Here is a 19,846-nt window from a genome sequence, read left to right as displayed (position 1 = left end):
CAAAATGGATGCTATCATTATTCAATAAGATTAGACCATTATTTCCCTGGAACAGCTACGTAAGCTTGACAGAGCTAGGTTGCCTTTGCTTCAGCTATTGATGTTTATCCAGCCAGCCAGCCCCATTATTTAATTGACCCACCATTCTCCCTTGACCCTGTTCTACGAATACATTGGAGCGAATGCCTGGAACAGGGCCAGGGTTATACCCCAAGCTGCCCTAGGCAGAGGGTGTGGCTGAGTTGAATTCTGGACAAAATGAAGAACACAGATTTCAATCAACGGATTCCATGGACTAAGGATGAACATAGATGTTCAGTCAACGGATGTTCATTTCTCCTCCAAAGCACGGGAATGACCCTTATTTCTGCAAACTGATTGAATATTTCTCACATTTTCCTGGGGACAATTATTGGTCTTTGATATTTGCATTCAATTAGATTATGGGGAATAAGAGGCTCACTGAATTAAATAATAATAATAAACCACCCTGTCCATATCTTAAATCCAAACATGTAAATCTCCTGACAAGTTTCAGCCACTAAGATCCCCTAAAATATATTTTTATCCATTTCTTTGTTACTTCATTTCATGCTCAATTCAGGGCAGTGGTTTTACAGCCCTGAATGATTTGTGTCTAAGGACCTCATGGTGCATGTTCTCCCATACTTGAGTCCTTTCTCTATATGAGGATCTGCAACAAATATCGGTCCCAAATTATAGCAATTATTCATCTTCATCTTCAAAGTATTTTGGAGGGTGCACTTTTTTGCACTTTATTGCAAGGGAATAAAGATGCTTTAGGTGTGCATATGGAGAGCAGATTAAGGTCTGATTTTTTACTTTATTATTATTTTTAGATGATTATTTTTGTTGAAGCCCTTCATTGTACCCAACTGCCGCTGTTGTTTTACCTGTTTAGGTTAATTAAACCCATGTATGCTAACAATCACAGCATCACTGTCTTAATGTGTGTGCTTACAAGTCTGTACCTGTTTAGTTTATAGACACAGTATTGGGAACCACTGATGAAAAAAAATGCAAGTTAAACAGTTGAATGTATATAATTTATTTCTTGTGTTTCTAGAAAAAATTGCCTAGAAATAAGTTACAGTGATGAATAAATGCATGAAACAGTCCAGCAGGGAAAAATGGGACCTGCCTTGCTTGGATTTAGGAAAGTGATTTTAAAAAAAGATATTAATCACACTGTGGCAAAGGGCAGACGGAGAGAACAAGTGTTTTCACTGAATGCCTCCTAAAAGGGATGCAGTAGGGAGGCAGGGCGGGAAACTGGAGGTCTCAAATGGAACACTGAGTCTTGCTCAGTAAAAAATTGGGAGTCAGAGGATGAGGATGGAGGCAGATCATTGTGCGTTGTGGCAGTGGGCAAATGGAAGGAGTTCTACCTGCCTCAGTGCTGAGGGAGCGGTTATGTCTCCTGGACCAGATGGAAGGTACCCATCCCTAACCTAGCTGCTCAGAAGGAAGAGTTACTAGCCAGGGGGCGGCAAAATGAGAGCCACCCTGTGTTCGTAAGTTGGTGGTCATCCTAGCCCCCACCCCGATAGCCCTGTGGTTACCCCATCTCCAGTGATGTCTTCTAATGCAAAGAACTTTTGCCAGATAGTTTAAATTCTTGCCTAATGTTTGCAGGATTCTTTGCAATGAAAAGCCGTTTAGAAATCTTTTAAATAAAGACATAATCTGAACTGCATTTGCAACCTACAGTATAATGAGAAGGGACAAACATTAGCAAGCAGTTCATAAGGGGAAGCACCAACTGAGTTTCTCCCACTTTCATTTTGTTACACGCTGCAAATAGGAGTTTACAAATGTCATGCTGGCTTTGCCAGGTTAGCTAAGAATCCAGGAAACAGCTTCACAGAGAGTCCTTGATTCTTGACCATGAGGATGGCCGAGTGACCCAGACATTTCCCACTGAAACTTTACCAGACAGGGACTTCCTTCCCTCTGTCATTGTTCTGATGTCATGAGGCTTGTCATGCTGAATCATAGGTGCACACACATGACACATTGGCGGCTCATCCGTCAGTAATTGGTCTCTTGCTGACTTGAAATGGAATATGTGAGCTACTTCCCTGGAAAGCTGTTTGCGGAAGGATATGCCTTCTTTGTCATATCTGGTCTGTGGTGAATGTTTCACACAAGCAACTCATCACCTGCAGTCACAGAGATGGGAGTAAATATATGAAATTATCTTTTATCTTAGGGTGAAGAAAACACTGTTCTGCTTCCTTATTTCCTAATGCAAAATCATCTAAAACACAAGATGACTTCTAGCAAACTTCTTCACCCCAGTGCTTCAGTGCAGCTCCGAGAATTCCCAGCTGTTTTGCAAGATGAGCTGAGAATTCTGGGAGATGCCATCCCTAACAAAATATCTGGATGACATCGGCTTGGGGCAGACTTGTTTTACAGACATGGCAGATGGCCTTGTGCTTCTTCCTCGATAGTGGCACTGGCTGTAGCTGAGTCCCTCATATTTCTTCTATATCCCAATCCACTGTCAGAGTGGATTGACAGACTGTCAAGACAGTCAGAGCAGCCTGGCTTCTGCTACTTTGAAGGACCACGGAGAATCATATGACCCTTCTACCATTTACCCAAAACACCAAGTAAGGGCTAGCCACGTAGCTTGAATGATATGCACAGAACTTCTTCAGGGAATCCTGATTGACTAGTGTTATGAGGGGTGGGGCCAATTAGTGCAACTTTCTCCCATGTGTGCTGTGAATGAATGGGAGAGTGTCATGTGACCAACCAAGATCATTTGCTCTAGGAAAGGACAGCGTGACTGTTGATAGAGGGTGCCATCAAACTGCATCAAAACTGTATATGTTGTCCAGTGCTCTCAAGACAATATAACAAAGGGAAGAGCGTGTTAGAATAATATCAGGGAACAGCAATGCTCTATGTCAGTAACTTGCAAGGGTGTACCATGGGCTTGAGGGCCAAATGATGGCACCTCTTTGCCTTTGTCTGGGCTTAAAGGATGTACAGCTGGGCTGGGAAGAGGGGCCACACTCCTCGCCTCCTTCATCCCTAGATGAGACCCTTTCCAGAGAGGAGGTGAAGCTAAGCTGATGGAAGAAGAGAATTGGGGCCATCCCACACTTGGCTGAAGGAATAGCTACTCACCTGCCCACAGAAGTCTTAACCAAGGAAGAAACTCCAGCAACTCATTGCTGTCGGTGCAGAAACAACCTGGAGCAGCACAAGAGAAATCCAGTCCTTTGCTTAGTCAGCTTGCCCTGAAGGCCCTTTCCTTTGAGATCGGTTGACTCCTGATCATATTTAAGGCAGGATATTTGTTCTGGAGGGATTAGTTTCTGGAAAGCCAAATATGGAGGGAGGAAATGTCTCAGAGGCCAGCCTGCCCCCCATCTAGCCTAAAAGCGCAAGGAGAAATAAGGCAGTACACTCCATCCTTTGGGATTAAAAACATGAATCCCTGTCCTCCAAAGAACTGATGCCCCACAGAAACTTTGGAAGCAGGTTATGGGCACTCTCGCAAAATAATGGCTATGGTTGGTGAGGCCAGCCACAAAGCACTCATTTGGCAGATGGCAAACAAAACGGTGGGTAATTCTTGACAGGTATGCTAATTTCCTATCCTGTCTTTTGTTGTTGTTTAATTAATTAAAAAGAAGAAGATGTGGAAGAAAACCTGGCATGTACTTCAGCAGGGCTATCCACTGGGGGGTGGGGAGGTCAAAAAGGTCAAGATGGTAGTTGCGATTGAAACCCTGCCCCTGTGCCTTTACATGCCAGAAGGAGCGTAATTTCTACTACACAGTCATGACCACTATTCTGACTCTTTCAACCCTCCTTTCAACCCTCCTCCACACCTTGGCATCTCCACTTGGGGGGTTGGGGCTTAGACTGTCCTCAGCCCTGAAAACCCAGTGGACCATTTTAGGCAATTCCTATTTCTCTGCCCACAGGACTGTTTTGGGGCAACAGCTGGAGGAGAGAACACTGCGTATAGCTCCTTGAACTCCCAAAGGAGAGCTGGGATATGCATCTCACCAAGGTTACAAAGTTAATGTTAGAAACGTTATAAAGAAAGGCTGCGTGGATGCTGGATGTGGTCTATGCCTTTCCTCTATGACAGCCAACTGTCTGGCTGTAATTAATCCCAACTATGTTGGTTGAAGGGTACCGGTTCTGAGCTGGCTGAAAAAGTCTACCAGAAGCTCCCTATTTCACGTGCCAGGCACTGTGGCTCTCCATGAGCAAGCACAGCTCCGAAATACATCAAACCATAACTTGGACAGAAGATGGCCCAGGGAGGACTGCTCCAGATGTTGACAAATGCACAGACCTTCAGCCTATCTTCTCATGTGAAATCCTGAAACTTTTTGTTTTGTTCTTGCTTAATAGTTCTCAATACACTGAGGTAGCTCTGTTTTGGAGGCTGCATTCTTAGCCAAAAGTCCTTTGGCAGGTTAGCTTCAAAATCTTACTCCGAAATAAAAAGGCTTGACGATAATTCTACACCAAGCAATTATGCTGGCATTTTGCCTTGTGATTTTGCAAAAAGGGGATTGGGAAGGGCTGTTGCTGGCTGCTCAGCTACAGGGAACTTTTGTCTGCAGGGACAGGAAGGTGCCCGGGCAGGGGAAGGCCCGTGCTTGCTTTCGTGCCTTGCTTTTGGACCTCCTAGAACCACCTGGCTAGCTTCTGGAAAAGGAACTTTAGGGTAAAACAGTTGGGCTGTCCTTATATTTCTGTTTCCCTTTTACAGAGTGTAGATATATTCAATTACTTTAAAAGCCAGTTTTATGCCTAGCCACCTGGCTAGTTTGCCACAGTGTAACTAAACTGCTTAAATTATATGCCCCCCACCCCACCCCAACTTCCCTGCTGTCCTGTTGTCTAGAGTTATTGCTGATCTCCTGCCAGGAACAAGGCGTGTCTAGTCTGGCTCTCAGCCTTTGAGTTCCTAGTCCCAGGCTGCCTGCCGCCTGGTCTTCCCGTCAGTCGGTGCCCGAAGGCGATACATGCCTCCCATTTGTTGCAGGGTTTCACACAGCACCTCCTTGGCCCCCTCAGGGACTCTCTGCTGAACTGGGGGTTCAGAAGAGTGCTTGTTAATGAGCCACCAAGTTCACAAATAACTTTCAGGTAGATTTTGGGGTGGGGAGGAACAGGTCCAATCATTCCTCTTTACTGGAACTCATCTTTGGTGCCTCCTTTCATGATCAAGGAGTGAAAAGGCCCCAGCTGAGACTTCTCATTATAGGAAGATATTTTAAGTCACATTTCAGTATAGATGAGAGCTAAACCATTTTGGATTATAACCAACAGTTAAGACTCTAGAGCAATGAATCCCTGGTGAACCACCTTGGTCTCTGCATGATGTGCCTCAGAATTTGACATCCATAGGACTGCATACAATGGTTTTGAATCCTCCCTTCACGGCCCTCAGAATCTTCTCTGATCATTTTGAGATGGGAACAGATAAAAACAGTAACCTAATCCCTAAAGTAAGTGTTTTAGGGTTAAAAAATAAAGAACTCTACCCAAAAAACTCCACCCTGCCCCCATGTGTGATGTGCTTCCTTCTCCCCTGCTCCCCATTAAATATGATCCTTGGCCACAAAATGTGGCCTACTGCAAGTGAACTTGGTTGAACTAAGGGTGCCCTGTCTTCAGCATAATGAAATCCTCTAGCAAATTTGGGGTACTCCACAATTAGCTTAGCTCACTATCTTAGAATGGTGTTTTTGATTCTACTGCTCACCTATTGCATCTAAGCATGGATAAGAATGTAAATACAGGTACTTTTGTGTTGAGCATCTATCCAATTTGAAATGGAATTGAGCGGAGGGATAGAAAAGCCTCCTTGTAATGGAAATCGGTTTCGCATTACTCCTCTAAGATATGAACCCCCTTTATAAAAACTTTGGGTGGTCTTTTCAACCAGTCAGCTAAAACCTAGATGCTAATCTTGCTACTTCCGGTTGCCTGTGCCTTCAAAGGTTGAAAAAAACAGAACAAACTTTGAAGTTTCTCTGTCTCACATGTGAACATTTATCCAAGTATCTTTCAAAGAGTAAATGAGTTATGTTACAGAGAGTCAAGTGTGAGCTCCAGTGTGCCAAAAAATCATTGGTGTTTCCAAGTTTCCTGCAGTGCACACATACGTAAAGCAAAGTTGGAACCATTCTGCTGACAGATGAGTATTTCCTTGTAGACAATTTATATTAGGTGGGTTTCTGTGCCTATTACTTTAGAGACATTAACGTCCTATTTTCATTCCTGATTCCTCCCAAATAGCAATATGAAATGTTCAAACTCTCTTTTGACATTCAACCAATGCCTAACATTTTATCTATTTGTTTTTGTACTCTGGCATAAAAAGATATTTATTTTGAAAAGCCCCAGGATTCTTTGTTAATGGCAGGAAAAACATATATATTTAAGGATTCCAGGGATTCCCCACTATAACAAGATAATTAACCTCTGAGAATAAGTAGATTAAATGCCCCATTCCCTGACTTGTCCATTTACCTGCTTTTCCCATGCCAATAAACTGATCTTTTTTTATGCTTAAATCATACTGTTAAGATGGTATGGGGTTGATCCCTAACAGAGTAACTGTTAACAATTCAATGCGCCTTACAGCCAAGCCCTGTTTAGTACAGTATGGACATAATGGTATAGCAGGGGAAATAAAACAGGTTTTGTGCTGAACCTACAAAGATCTATTGCCTCTCTCACATGTTTCTCATTTGGGCCACACTGAACATAGGAGAACACCACATCAGCTCCTCTTACCAGTATAAAACATCTCCGGTATTAAAAGCAGATTGTGCCCTGCCTTGGACATAAATTAAGGGCAATGGATTGGGGGAACTTGTCAACAAGTTGGTGTTCAAGCTTACACAAGTGGAAGATCTTATTAGTGGAACTACAGTAAGTCACTGCTGGATAGAGTCCATTGTCATTTGACTAGCTTCCTTCCTTCATCATTTTTATTTCCTTACCTTTCCCTTTTCAACAAGTATTTGTTTCTCATTCACAATAGGCAGTGGTACCCACCTGACCTTGGCTGATCTCAAAAAACAGAGTCAAACCTGATTGGGGACTGAAGAGATTCTATGCACTGGGGACTTTGTAAGGAAAAAGAAGAGATACGTTGATAATCCTCCCCAAATCCATTGACAGATGAAGGCCAGCTACTGGAGAGTTCTCGCACTGGGTCCTGATCAGGTTAGCAGAATTCTTTCCAGTTTGGTCTGCAAGACAGACAAGCATTCAGTGCTGAGAACAAACTTTAGGCCAAAAGCAAACATTATGCTTCATTATGATGTGGAACGTGTGTGAACCAAATTAATAGGAAAAGCAAAGCCCACCAGTAAATAAAATGCATTCTGTTATGTTCAGTGTGGCCCAAATGAGAAACATGTGAGAGGGGCAATAGATCTTCGTAGGTTCAGCACAAAACCTGTTTTATTTCCCCTGCTATACCATTACGTCCGTACTGTACTGAACAGGGCTTGGCTGTAAGGCGCATTGAATTGTTAACAATTACTCTGTTAGGGATCAAGTTTGAAGGGAGCAGTGGCAAGCAGTTCAGGGTTCTGGGGAATGATGCACACTTAGGCTAGTAGACAAACTACTGTGTGTTAGAAAATCATTGTGAAAATGACACACCTGCTACTGTGGATAATTGTCTTTATGATATAACATCAGGTTTTTTCCCCCCATGAGAGGAAGTTCTACAGAGCATATGAATTAGACTGCATGGAGAGTTTTGGTCCACCCACCCCAGGCTGTCTCCCCCAGCCGCTCCTGATCTGGGCTTGTGTAATTGTATGTGGGAAAGACCTTGGGAGAATGGGCCAAGAGAGGCTGCCCAGGGAATGGTCAGATAAGAGAGGGCATATCCCACAGCTGGATAGTGGGTGGGGCAAGAGGCTCGGAAGGGACCCTCCCTAGTTTCCCGGGCTGTAAAGGAGATGGCGGGAGATTTGTACTTTCAGACTTGCAAGATTTTGTTAATGTAGCCTTACAGTAAAGTAGAATTAACTATCTGGTTGTGCTTCCGGTCTGGGCTACCTCTTAAGGCTGACAGCTAGGTCCTTGGGCTCCAGCTCCCATAAACTTCATCCATAATGGGAGCTGTTCTCCAAGATATTTGGAGGACATCAGGCTGGAGAAGACTGGTCAGTGCTGACTAACAATGGTTCTTTGTGCTTTCAGACCAATTCTCTTCCAGCCTCTGCTACCCAAGATCCCTTCAGAGCTGGAATGGCCAAAACTGAACCTTCTGTTTCAAAAACACCGATTCTGCAATGGAGCTGTGACCCTTTCCCCCAAACTGGAAGTTTCACATAACTCAATTTTTAAAACTATGCTACTGGCACACAGTTAGGCCTGGGGTGCATTCTGTGTGAAAGAACTTATTAAGAATCACCCATCATGCATTACTGAAATAGCTTTACAACAGAAGTCTGTGGCTGGCGGAGTAAGTATGCCTTCAAAGCTCAGTGGTTGATTTTCATTAACCAGCAGTCCCAGGTCTAGGATTCGGGGGCCTTCAGGCAAGGCAGCCCGAGAGGGGCGATATTCAACCCACAGTTTCCTTCCCGTTGCCTCTAATCAACAGCACAAAGTTGCCCTTTGGAGCAGTTGGTTGGTTGCCACTTTTAGGGCCCTGGCAAGTCATCTCCAGCTTCGCCACCCCCTAGGGCTGGCCCTCTTAACCACTCAGGGGTTGTATTACTAGGATGTAATATCAATGGGAACACCCTTGTGATTAACGTTAGCCAGATGCTTTACGCCTCGATTCTGAAGCTTGGTGAATCAGCATGCAGGGAAATGAGATCTGCTGGGAGCTCTCCTGGCCCAGCATGGGGTTACTCTGCCTTCGTACTGACAGGTTGTAGGCAGGTAGATGCGGTTAGAGTGCTCATGGCACTCGGATCCTCCAGAGTTTAGTTGCACAACCTAACTCAAACTTTTATTTGTTATTTTCTTGGCAACAGTTTGCTAAGCTGAGACCTGCGTCCCCTTACTGCCACCCCCACCCTCACTTCTTGCAAAATGGGTCTCCTGACCACAATTCTCTTCGTATCAGGTACAGTATCTTGTCACTTGCATTTTCAGACACCCAAATGTTTTCGGTTTCTAGACAGACCTAGCCGGGCTGTACAGCCAAGAGCCAGGGGAGTCCTCAACTGCGCTCTCATCCTTCTGCTGAGCTTACGGAGTTAATGCAATTGCTCCTGAGCCATTTCGCCTCCAGCAAGAAGCGAAAGCATGCGACGACACCCGGAAAATGATCACAGAGCACCCTGCAGGAGGTTGCTTCCATTTCAAAGGCAGAGGGAGAAGTAGAGAGAGATCAAAACCCAAGGAAGATGAAAGAGCAAAACACTCCCAACAGTTTCTACGAGCCTGTGTATAAGATTAAGATTGGACTTATCCTAAGAAAGCATCTTTCATCATCATCATCATCACTACTATTTTAAAGAAGCAGCAAGTTAAAATTGGGAGAATGAAATAGATCATGGCCAGATTGCTCATGTACCTGTAAGGAAACAGATTGGAGTGAACAGATTGACCTAATTAAATATCTGAACATCAGAGGATTTAGTGGCAAGAGCAGGATTCTTAACCACTGTTCTTTAGGTAAAGCCAAACATTCAAACCGGAGAGGCAGTATGGTCCCCATACCATATCTGAACCAGAAAGCATCCATGCAGTGAGGCTGACATTCTAATAGTTAAGGCCAGATGACACATTTCCACTGGTTTGCGGTGACTCATACACTTTGTATACTTATAAATGTTTATCTTAAATGTCAAAAAACCTGGTAGTTGCTTTTGCTCGATTTCTTTCCATGCGTGATCAGAACCTTCTTGTGTTTAATTTAAAAATCAATCATTGGAACTATCACCCCCTTTAAACCAGAAACATCCTCTTTCTAGTCCGCATAGCCTCAATGTGATCAAAGGTATCTGATCTCCATTATTCACAGTCAGTATTTTTTAAAGAAAAAGCTGACTTGTATTCCTTCCAATTCAAGAAGCCCAAATCACTCTTTTTCTGCAATTATAAAGAACATTTTAGTTCCTGAAAAAATTACTTAGAAAATTAATAACTTTTATAGTTGCTGTTTTAAGTTCTTCGTTGACATTTCTGTATTTATTGTTGGAGTGCGGGTTACCACAATGCATGGAAAGATTATTTTCAGCCGAATGGCAGGTAGCTCTGGAAACAAATTGGAAGGAACCATCTTTTTTCTTGTTTATCGACTTTAACCCAGGGAAGCCAACCAAATGCACATTCCTTCCTCCTCTCTCTTTAACACTGTTATTCTGAGCTAGGCTAGAGAGGTCAAGCTTTATTTGTGGCTTTCTCTGCCCCTCCCCTTCATAAGAAGGGAAACAGCTAACTGGGGAGAATAATCTTAGTCCCAAGCAGACCCAGGACTGTTGTGTGCTAAACCATAGCCCTTCTGAAGTAGCTGTTTGGGTTGTTTGTACTGATTAGGGTGTTCACATAAGGTGCTAACTTCCCCCAACCCAGGGTGTCATCTGAACAGCTCACAAATTCATAGGAGCCATTTAGGCCCTGAAAAATCTACGTGGTCGCTGGAGTCAAAACAACTTGATGGCACATATCAATCAGTCAAATTTAGGCCTTTGCCAAGCACAGGGATCCAAATGAAAGCATCCCAGTCTGATGGCTGTCTAGCTTCTGCTCAAACATAGCCAGAGGAGCCCACTACTGCTCTGGATAATTGGTTCTACCTCAAACTCTTCTTGCTGTTAAGAAGTTTAAACTTTCATTGAAGGAAAAGCAGAGAGTCTGGTAGTGCTTAAGACTAACACATTATGGCATAAATTATTGGCCTCTGGCCCATGAACTGTCCTGGTCCAGAGACCCCTAGCATGTGCCAATAAATTCATTTATCTTTTAAGATGCTGCAAGTCCCCATTATGTCTGTCCCATCAGTCCTCCTCCTCCATTTTGTGACCACTGTGTATTATTTGGTTGTTTTTAAAAAGAAAGTGAGGCTTGTATTTAAAGGAATTGAGAGGCAACCTAGTACGTTTGACTCCAGGGCATCCCAAAGAGCAATGGATGGTGAGATAAAGCCTTTTGCTGCCCACAGTTTGGGAGAAGCTATTATGCAAGCCACAGCTCTACTTGACCAATTCAGAAGTGAATTGCTGATGCCCTAGAGCAGAGTCTCTCACCCTATTAAGAAGTTAATTGATCCTCTTTCTTCCATCCCACTCCCATTCCCTTCCCAACAGTTTCACATTGTCGGGCAATTACCTTTAATAAGGAAAAGTAGGAAGATTACCAAATAGAAGGGGAAAGAGGAGAAAACAGATTGACTGCAGGATGAATGAACTTTAAACAAAGGGGAGAGAAGAAAGGAAATGGAGCTGCAATTCAGACAATACATCCTGATTAGAGAAGGGGAGAGAAATCTCTAACAGCCGTTGAAATAAGGAACATAAATCACTTGGGTGCTAATAGGTAGTGGGAACATTTCTAAAGCTTTGCAGTATTGTGGGAAAATGCAACAACAGTAGAAAGTAATTGCACTGTACAATCACATTTTAGGGTGGATGGTTCAGTATTTACAGTAGCCTGTGGTTGTGTTATTAGACCAGCAAAAACATATAAAGCAAACAGAGGCATGCTGTTGATTGGGAAGGAAGAGTCATGGCAGTATAGGACACTGGGAAATCAGGAGGACAGGCTGGTGGAAATACCGATGACAACTGTGGAAAGACACTGGAAAGATAGGAGTGGGATACACTCCAGACGCTTGCTTCCTCTTCTAGAAAACACCCCTGGATGTGTTAAAAGTGGCATCTATGTGTCCCTCAAATCTTAATCTACCTTGATGTTCTCTATGTTAACTAATAGCAGGTTTTAGCTAGAATTAACTTCAGAATAACCTGGACATTCCAGGGGTTGACCTGGGATCCTTGTTTTGCAGAGCAATTTTTCTACCACTACATGGATTGCAAAAAATATAGTCCAACTTTAATTATAGTTCTTTTCCAAGCTCTGCTCAGGGTTGACACACTCCCCTATTTGATTGGTAATTATAGCCTATTATCTAGAATGAAGAACTGGAGGATGGAATCACAAGAAAGACAATATCATTACCCCTGCCCACAGCTGAACCCTTCCTCAAACCATGGATAGATTGACCCTTTGACAGAAGAAGAGTTTTCAAAAATATCATTGTCAATTATATTTTGTTACTTATTGAGTTGTTTGCATTCCTGCTTCTGTTACGAATGGTTCCAAAGTCACTGTTCTAAAGCTAACCACAAAGCCTGGGCATTAAACAACTGTTGGTTAGACACCATGGCTTGTTTCAATGTCAACAAGTATGATTTCTCAGTTCAAGAAAAATGAGAAACAAGGGTTAACAAGAAACTTCATGGTTTTGATACAAGGCCCTATGGGCAGTCATCCTGCTCAGTAGCATAAACCATATCTGATGTGCTTCATAGTTCAGACTGTATCAACCAAAACCAGAAACTTTTTCACTTAATAAGATTACTCCATCTCACCTTAAAAGAGAGGTCTTGATTAACTGAATAGTAATAGCTGACACTAAGAAGCTATTTTTCACACAACTGCATATTCACGTAAAGATGTAATTGTAAAGGCTACCATCCCAATCTGTTGTCTCCTGACAGTGTCAGGATAAAATGGAGTAGGTGACCTAGTGACCTCTTTACAACTTCCATAAACTGCAGACAGAATGCTTGGGAATCATAGACCATGAGAACCGCAGTCCAGCAATGTCTGAGGGACAGGACTTTGCTTAACTGACTCTCACCAGAGCCATACAGCTATAAAAACATAATCAAGAAAGAAAAACTATGTTCAATGCATGTAAAGCAGCCCTGGTGACTTCTGCTTTGGAACATAAAATGTTTTTAAGAGGCAAGTGAAGGAAAGAAATTGTTACCCTGTTTCTGCTCTATCAAGGGCTTCACTGCACACATTTGTGCGTAGTTTACCTTGACGTACAAGCTAATAAGACACACAACATTTATTTGGAATAGATGAATCATATGATGATGTGATGTTGATCAAGTATACTGTGGGACTTTTGCCCTACACATAAGCTTGAAAGAAAAAAAAACAGCATCTGTTTTGAAAAGCTTTCAGAAGCTAAATAAATACAACACCGAGATCCCTGCCGTTTGGAGGTGTCTGATGTTATCTCAGAACTGTATTTTATTTTATTTTATTTTATTCTATTCTACTGTGAAAATGTGCTTGTATATGGATATGAAATTGAGGTAGGGCCAGCCTTGGGCTGCAAAAGTCTGGATGACCATGAGATGGCAGCAAAGAGATATAGAAAACTCTTTGCTGTCATCAATTGATTGTCTGGAAGTTTGCAGTCCAGTTCTGGTTAAATATTCTTAATATAAGAAAGTATGTGCCAAATTTGTGGGTGTAATTTGAAATTAGCAGTTGATCACTTGCAGTGGTGAACAGATCCCATTTCTAAATTAAATCATGCAGTTTTGAAACTAGCATTTTTTTCTACCTGGGGCCTAAAAGCCAAGAAAGAAACTTTTATGAGTATCTAGAGTTCAGAGTTGAGGTTAGATGTTTACAGATAAAGAAACTCATTGATGTTCATGAGAGCACCGTTTTAAAGCATTCCCATTTCTGTTGAAGTTTTATGGCTAGCCAACATACTTCTCCAGGAAAAAAGCCCTGGTCCAAACTGCTTGCAATTGTCTAGCTGCTCAAGAACAATCAGAAACCCTTCTATGAAGCTGCTGGTCCGTCACTGCAGGAAATGTTAGCTCTGAATATTGCGTGGGGGGGAATGCAGGTGTGCACATTAAAACAATGTGGTGTTTGCAGTCTTGATGTGCAGGTTGCTTATAATGCACAGATACACATTTCCCTATTGCTTTGAAAATAAAGACTAGCGTTCACCACTGTTGCACAAACCGAATGCATTTTTGTACATTCCCACAAAGGACATTTTGTTTTATTTATTTTAGCAGCAGCCTCCTAGGTATCTTGGAGACCCATTCCTGAATGTGATTGGCAGCATTCAAAAGATGCCCTACCCCACAGCAGAAAAATCCCTGTCTGTAACTGGAACACCTCCCTGAGTTTTAGAAATTTATCGCGATCTGTCCACCTCTACCAAACCTCAGGTCCAACAACTTGTTTTGGGGATCTCTATTCTTTGAGACCTTTCTTGTTTTCTAAATCAAGTGATTTTTAAAAATCCAGGACTAGTTTGACTCAGAATCACTTTCTTTAATATTCTCAATAGAGATAATGTGGCCCCAGATTTTTCTGTTTATCTGAGCTGACTGTTGCCACCTGCTGGTGACCAAATGACTCAAGCTGAGGATCCTTCAAATGTTGAACGGCGCAGGTCTCGTCAATACAAAAGCCCTCTGGAGAAGACTGAGATGATAAATCTTCTCTGGAGAAGAGAGATTCTGTAACACCAACAACAAATGGAAACTTTTCCTAAAAGATTCCTCCTGCCCCAGCAACTGTACCGTTACTCCAGGCTAGGAAAAAACCTTCCAAGATTAGACACCCCACACTTCTGTTGATACAGATATCCAGCCTCAGCAATGTTGGCCTTTGGGAGTCATTAGAAATGAAAGGTCGTGTTGCGATCCTGTTTTTGTGAAGGCCCCACACATTAGCACTTCGGTTTGTGTTTACCTTAAAAGTAAACCTGAGGCAAAAGATAACAGATGCCTGATCTCAAAGATTACAGAGATTATAATTTGGCATGCAAAAGTAGGACTTTATCAAGTTTAGAGAAGCATGCTTGGAAGCCTCTGAAAAGGCCACAAATGAAAGAGCAAAGTTTGGGGGCGGTCGTCAAGATGCAAACAGATCCATTTGGAAAAACTCTTTCCCTGGATTGTAAAGATTGTGGAATGTGGAATGCACAAGGCAGTTGGACTGTTACACACAGCACTATGAAGCACACATTCTAGTGTGTACATTCAAGCCAGATGAAGTAATAATTATGTTAGGTCTGAACCAAAATTTTACCCACAGGAAAAAAAGGGGTGGCGGGGAGAGAATTTGGACAAATATTGTTTGTCTAAGACAGTTTCTTTCTGGTAATCCTGTTTTCATGACGACCACAACCACAAAAGGACTCTTCCAGGGGGCAGTTCCAACCATACTGATGTGATATGATGCAGCTAGTCATACTGGGCTGCATAATAATGCCATAATAACAATCAGAATGTGGAGAGAAAGTATCGGCCTCACTTGGAATAGGCTCCTGATAATATTACATAGTTATCCAGATGAGGTAACAAAGCCAGATCAGAATAGGGGGTGGGACTTTCTATCCTTTGCCTAAACCAGTGTTTCTCAACCTTGACCACTTTAAGATGGGTGGACATGGCTGGCTGGGGAATTCTGGGAGTTGAAGGCCACCCATCTTAAAGTTGCCAAGGCTGAGAATCACTGGCCTAACCTGATGATGTTTTACCTGATTTCATAGCCCCCTTGAGCAAATTCTAGATTGCTGGCTTAGACCTAGAAAAATAAGAATTTATTAGATAATCTCACACATATCATACTTGGTAAGTTCAGAGGATCCTTTGCCCCTGAACAGGAAGCCAAATTAATCCTGATATTATTTATTTTATTTATTTATTACTCAAATTCAAATTATTCAAATTTTGTTACTGCCCATCTCCCCCAAAAGAGGGACTCTGGGCATTATCTGTGTTTTCCTTGGATTTAGCCACATGTGATTCTTACACTTGTATTCTGTAGGTGTACTTCAAAGCATCATGTGTGAAGTAACCCATAGTGGCAGTAACAAAATAGGCTGGATGTGTCATTGTATTTGCAAGGGAAGTATTCACTCTTCAAGTAGAATATGCCAAATTTCATGATCCCTAGCACTTATATTTTTGGCCAAAGAAGCCCTATTAGCCTATTTTGTCACTAAAAAGCTGTCTGAATTTTCCCTCACAATTGCAATATTAATACAACTTAGGTTTTATGTGCCAAAAGATCATAGTGAAGAAGAAAATGCAATCTGTGCTTGTTTAGAGCCCATTTCTCTTAATGTGATTGTGTTTGCTCTCCAGCAAGGGTTTTTTTTTAACATTCCTGAAAGGGAACTGACCCCCTCCCCACCCCCTTACTCTGGAATAAGTGAATTCCATTTGACATAATCCAGAGCAGACACTGGATACTTTGTAATGGCAACTGAGTTTTTGACACTGCATGGGCTTCATTTAGTGATGGCTATGCCACTTGCTAGAGTTATTCCCACTCTTCTTGATTGCCCCTTTTATATAACCAGGCAGCCCTTGACACTGGAAGGCTGCCTGACTACTTGATAAAAACCAACATAAATTAAAACTGAACCCTGTATTTGCTTAACTGAGCCACCCAATCCCAATCCAAACAAAAGGTTTTTTTCACTGCAGTCCAAAGAAGGTTAGAGGATTTAGGCAAATCTTCATGGAAAGCAGGACAGCCATAGAGGTGGCAACCAAAACATAATTACTTAGGGAATAAGCCCCATTAAAGTCTGTAATGTTAATGCCTATTTGCAAATAACATTATCAGGTTTACACTGCAAGAACCCCCTTTGCTGTCCTTGTGCAAGACATTTGGGCTCTTGTAAATCTCAGCTTCTGGCTAATTTTGGCTAGGCTCCAAATCTAAGCAGGGTGGGGTACCTGGGTGGGATTCCTCCACAGCTGTAGAACTGATTGGGAAGTCAACAAAATGTCCTGAAAGAAGGCATTGGCCACTTCCTTCTGTAATGTTATCAAGAAGATTGCATGGATGGGTTCATGAATCCATGCAGCCTTCTTGGTAGGAATTAAGATCAACTCAAAGAAGAATTTCCCTTACCTAAATTTCCAGTGGAAGGAGCTTGCCTAATCTTGGATCAGGACCAAAAAATATTGGTTGGAGTTCCAAGTTCTGTAGATGCCGTAATGTTGTCCAGGAATAATTCTGGCACTTGTTTCTGCCCTGTTGTCCATGTCTGAAGGCTGCAATCCTAGATAAACTGAATAAATCAGTTGGACTTGACTTCTCAACAGGCAAGAACACAATAATAGTGCATGTGTGTTGTAGCTACAAACAGAAAACAGGACTGGTGCTGCAAAATAGAAAAGGGAGGGTTACCTTCTAACATCTCCCCACCCTCAAAATAAATAAGATGCCCAGATAGTTCTGGAACCCAGTCCCAACACCTCCTGAAAATCTATTTTTAGAAGTATTGATTTAAGTCTGGATTTTAATGTGATAAAACAACATGAACTTTTACTTTGCTCAGGTCCTCCCCAAGTTATAACAAAGTTCTTAACAAGGTGCAAATTCTGCTTTCTAGTGCATCAGGAATATAAACTACCTGCAGAGTTGTTCCACCTTTCTTCTTTTCTCTCAATATGCTAATTTAAGGAAAATTGTAGCCTAAGGCAATGCACCTGAGTCTTTCTCTCTCTCTAAACCATCTACCACATAATGCACGTTTCCTATTCATTTTCCCACCTTTATAGTGCCCCTTCATTACTCTGAACTGCGATTAAGGAGATTGTGCTCACACAAGGATGGGAATTTATAGAGGGATGTGTGTGAAAGGGTAGAAAGAAAATGTTCGTATTGGAGCTGAAAGTAGCAAAAAACTCAATTTAAGTGGCCATGGGTATCTTTCAGAGGATTCTTTGAATTGCAGAAGATACCCTATTTAAGCCATAAAGACACTCTGATCCTTGGATAGGAATGGTTTATATGGTATCTTACACTGGATCCATTTTGGCTGAATGCAAAATTCTCATACTGGTATTTGATTTTTGATCCCTCTCAATAAGGGTTCTTCCTGTACATTCTTTTGGGAAGGATGCCATCTTGGTGTTAGATAGGCCATATAATATTACAATGCATTAAAAATACTTTTTTGGGCTGTATTGATTTTACAGGGCTGGAAAAAAATGGATGTCCTATGCTCATAAAATATGTCTGCATTAACAACTCTAGTAATTAGGATGGTAGAATATTGTATGCCTCCTATGCCTTTGGCTTAATTCCTACTCCAGAATGCCTGAATGGCTCAAACTCAGCCCTGCATGCGTTTCTGATAAGTTACTTGCTATTTTTGTTTTCAAAGACAATGACATCTGTCTCTAAATGCATAGATATGAAGATGGGCAGAAGATAAATTAGAGGTCTACAGCCCTATGACCCACTCACATGGAGTAAATCAGTATGGATTTGTGACTCCCAACTGTTTAACCATAGCAAAAGCAACATGGCCCCTACTGTCTAAACTCCTGATCAGTGATACCTCTGACAAAGGTCATCCTATCTTATGGTCCACAACTGATTTGACCATTTGGCATCTGGCTATTACTGATGGAAAACAAGAGACTGGAGAAACAAAAAGAAATCCTGGAAACTTTTCTACCTCTGGAGCCTTTCTCTTTTAAGCCTAGTCCTAGTTTGTGATATGTTGACTTTGTTCTTGTTATGGGCATCTTTAAAAGGGTGTCCACAAGCCTTACAAATATTAGAAGGAGGTGTTTTTTCTTTGCTCTAAGTTATGGTACTCAAAGTTTTATCACCTTACTTCCAAGTCATGAATGTTAATTTGCCTGCTCCAATTTTATGCATCCAAGCTCCTCTTTCTCTTTAAAGAATCATTTCTTTAAAGTTACAAAGTTACAAATCATTTTTTTCGGATGCCTCTGTACAAATAGTCAAACCATGTCACTAAAAAAACTTAGTCCTTTGAAAGAATCTATTGAGAAGAACCATCAAAATAAATCGGATGCTATATTAAAACTGGGCCTTTAATACAAAACTGTAAGCAAATCGTCCATCAGCTATGGAAGCTATGGTGTCCAGATGTTACTGAGGTACAATTTCCAGCAGTCCTAACAGCTTAACCACTGTTGGGGAATGCCTGGAGCTACAACCCAGCAACATCTGGAAGGCACAGTGGAGGCCGGGGAAAAGTAAAGAAAATCCATAGTGGTCCATGCTGAATGCTGGTGTTTAGCTTTCTCTATGAACCTCATTCAAAAAGTCCCCAGATTTATTTATTACTTCAGTTTAAAAGAGGGAAGCACATTCCTGAAGACAGTTCATCAAGACAGTTCCTAACTAAAGGTAATTTCTTACTTTAATCAACTTTTCCATAATGCATTATGTACCACAGATGCATAGTACTGGGCCCCCACAGGGCTATCAGAGTTGTGAAGGCACTTTTCAGCAGTTTGCATTATTAACAGCTCCTCCATGATGCTGAGAAAAATCTGATTCCACGTTAAGCATTTTTGCATTGACCATGACAAGTAACCCTTGAAAGGGTTCCCCAGTTGCTATTTATGGACCACCCGATGTCATATTCTTTTCTCTGGTTTTAAGAGCTGCTCAGTATCCGTCTCTGGACAGTCAAATTCAGGAATGCATGGCTGCAAACTTTCTGAAATTAGCCATGAGAAAGCGTGTGGTTTGTTCTGTATCACAATAGGTTCCTTTTGATAGAGCAGGGATAGCTCACCATAGTATATAAGGGGAGGTGGGACATATGATCCTTCAGTTATTGCTGGGCGATATTTCCCAGCATCCTTCACCACTGGCCATGCTGGCTGAGGATACACAGCATTGTGGTCTACGACTTCTGGAGTAGTTGTAGTAGTACAGTGTGTTTTTTAGAGCCCATGAACAAATGGATATGTTAGGAATCTCAGACTAACCAACTATATATCTTATATATTTGAATGGTACAATGTGCCTTTACTCAAGATCTGATATTCCTGATTCACAATAAGCAAGC

The sequence above is a fragment of the Candoia aspera genome, chromosome 1, assembly GCF_035149785.1.
Source record: "Candoia aspera isolate rCanAsp1 chromosome 1, rCanAsp1.hap2, whole genome shotgun sequence".
NCBI lineage: Eukaryota > Metazoa > Chordata > Lepidosauria > Squamata > Boidae > Candoia > Candoia aspera.
Note: the sequence above shows the minus strand (reverse complement) of the source record.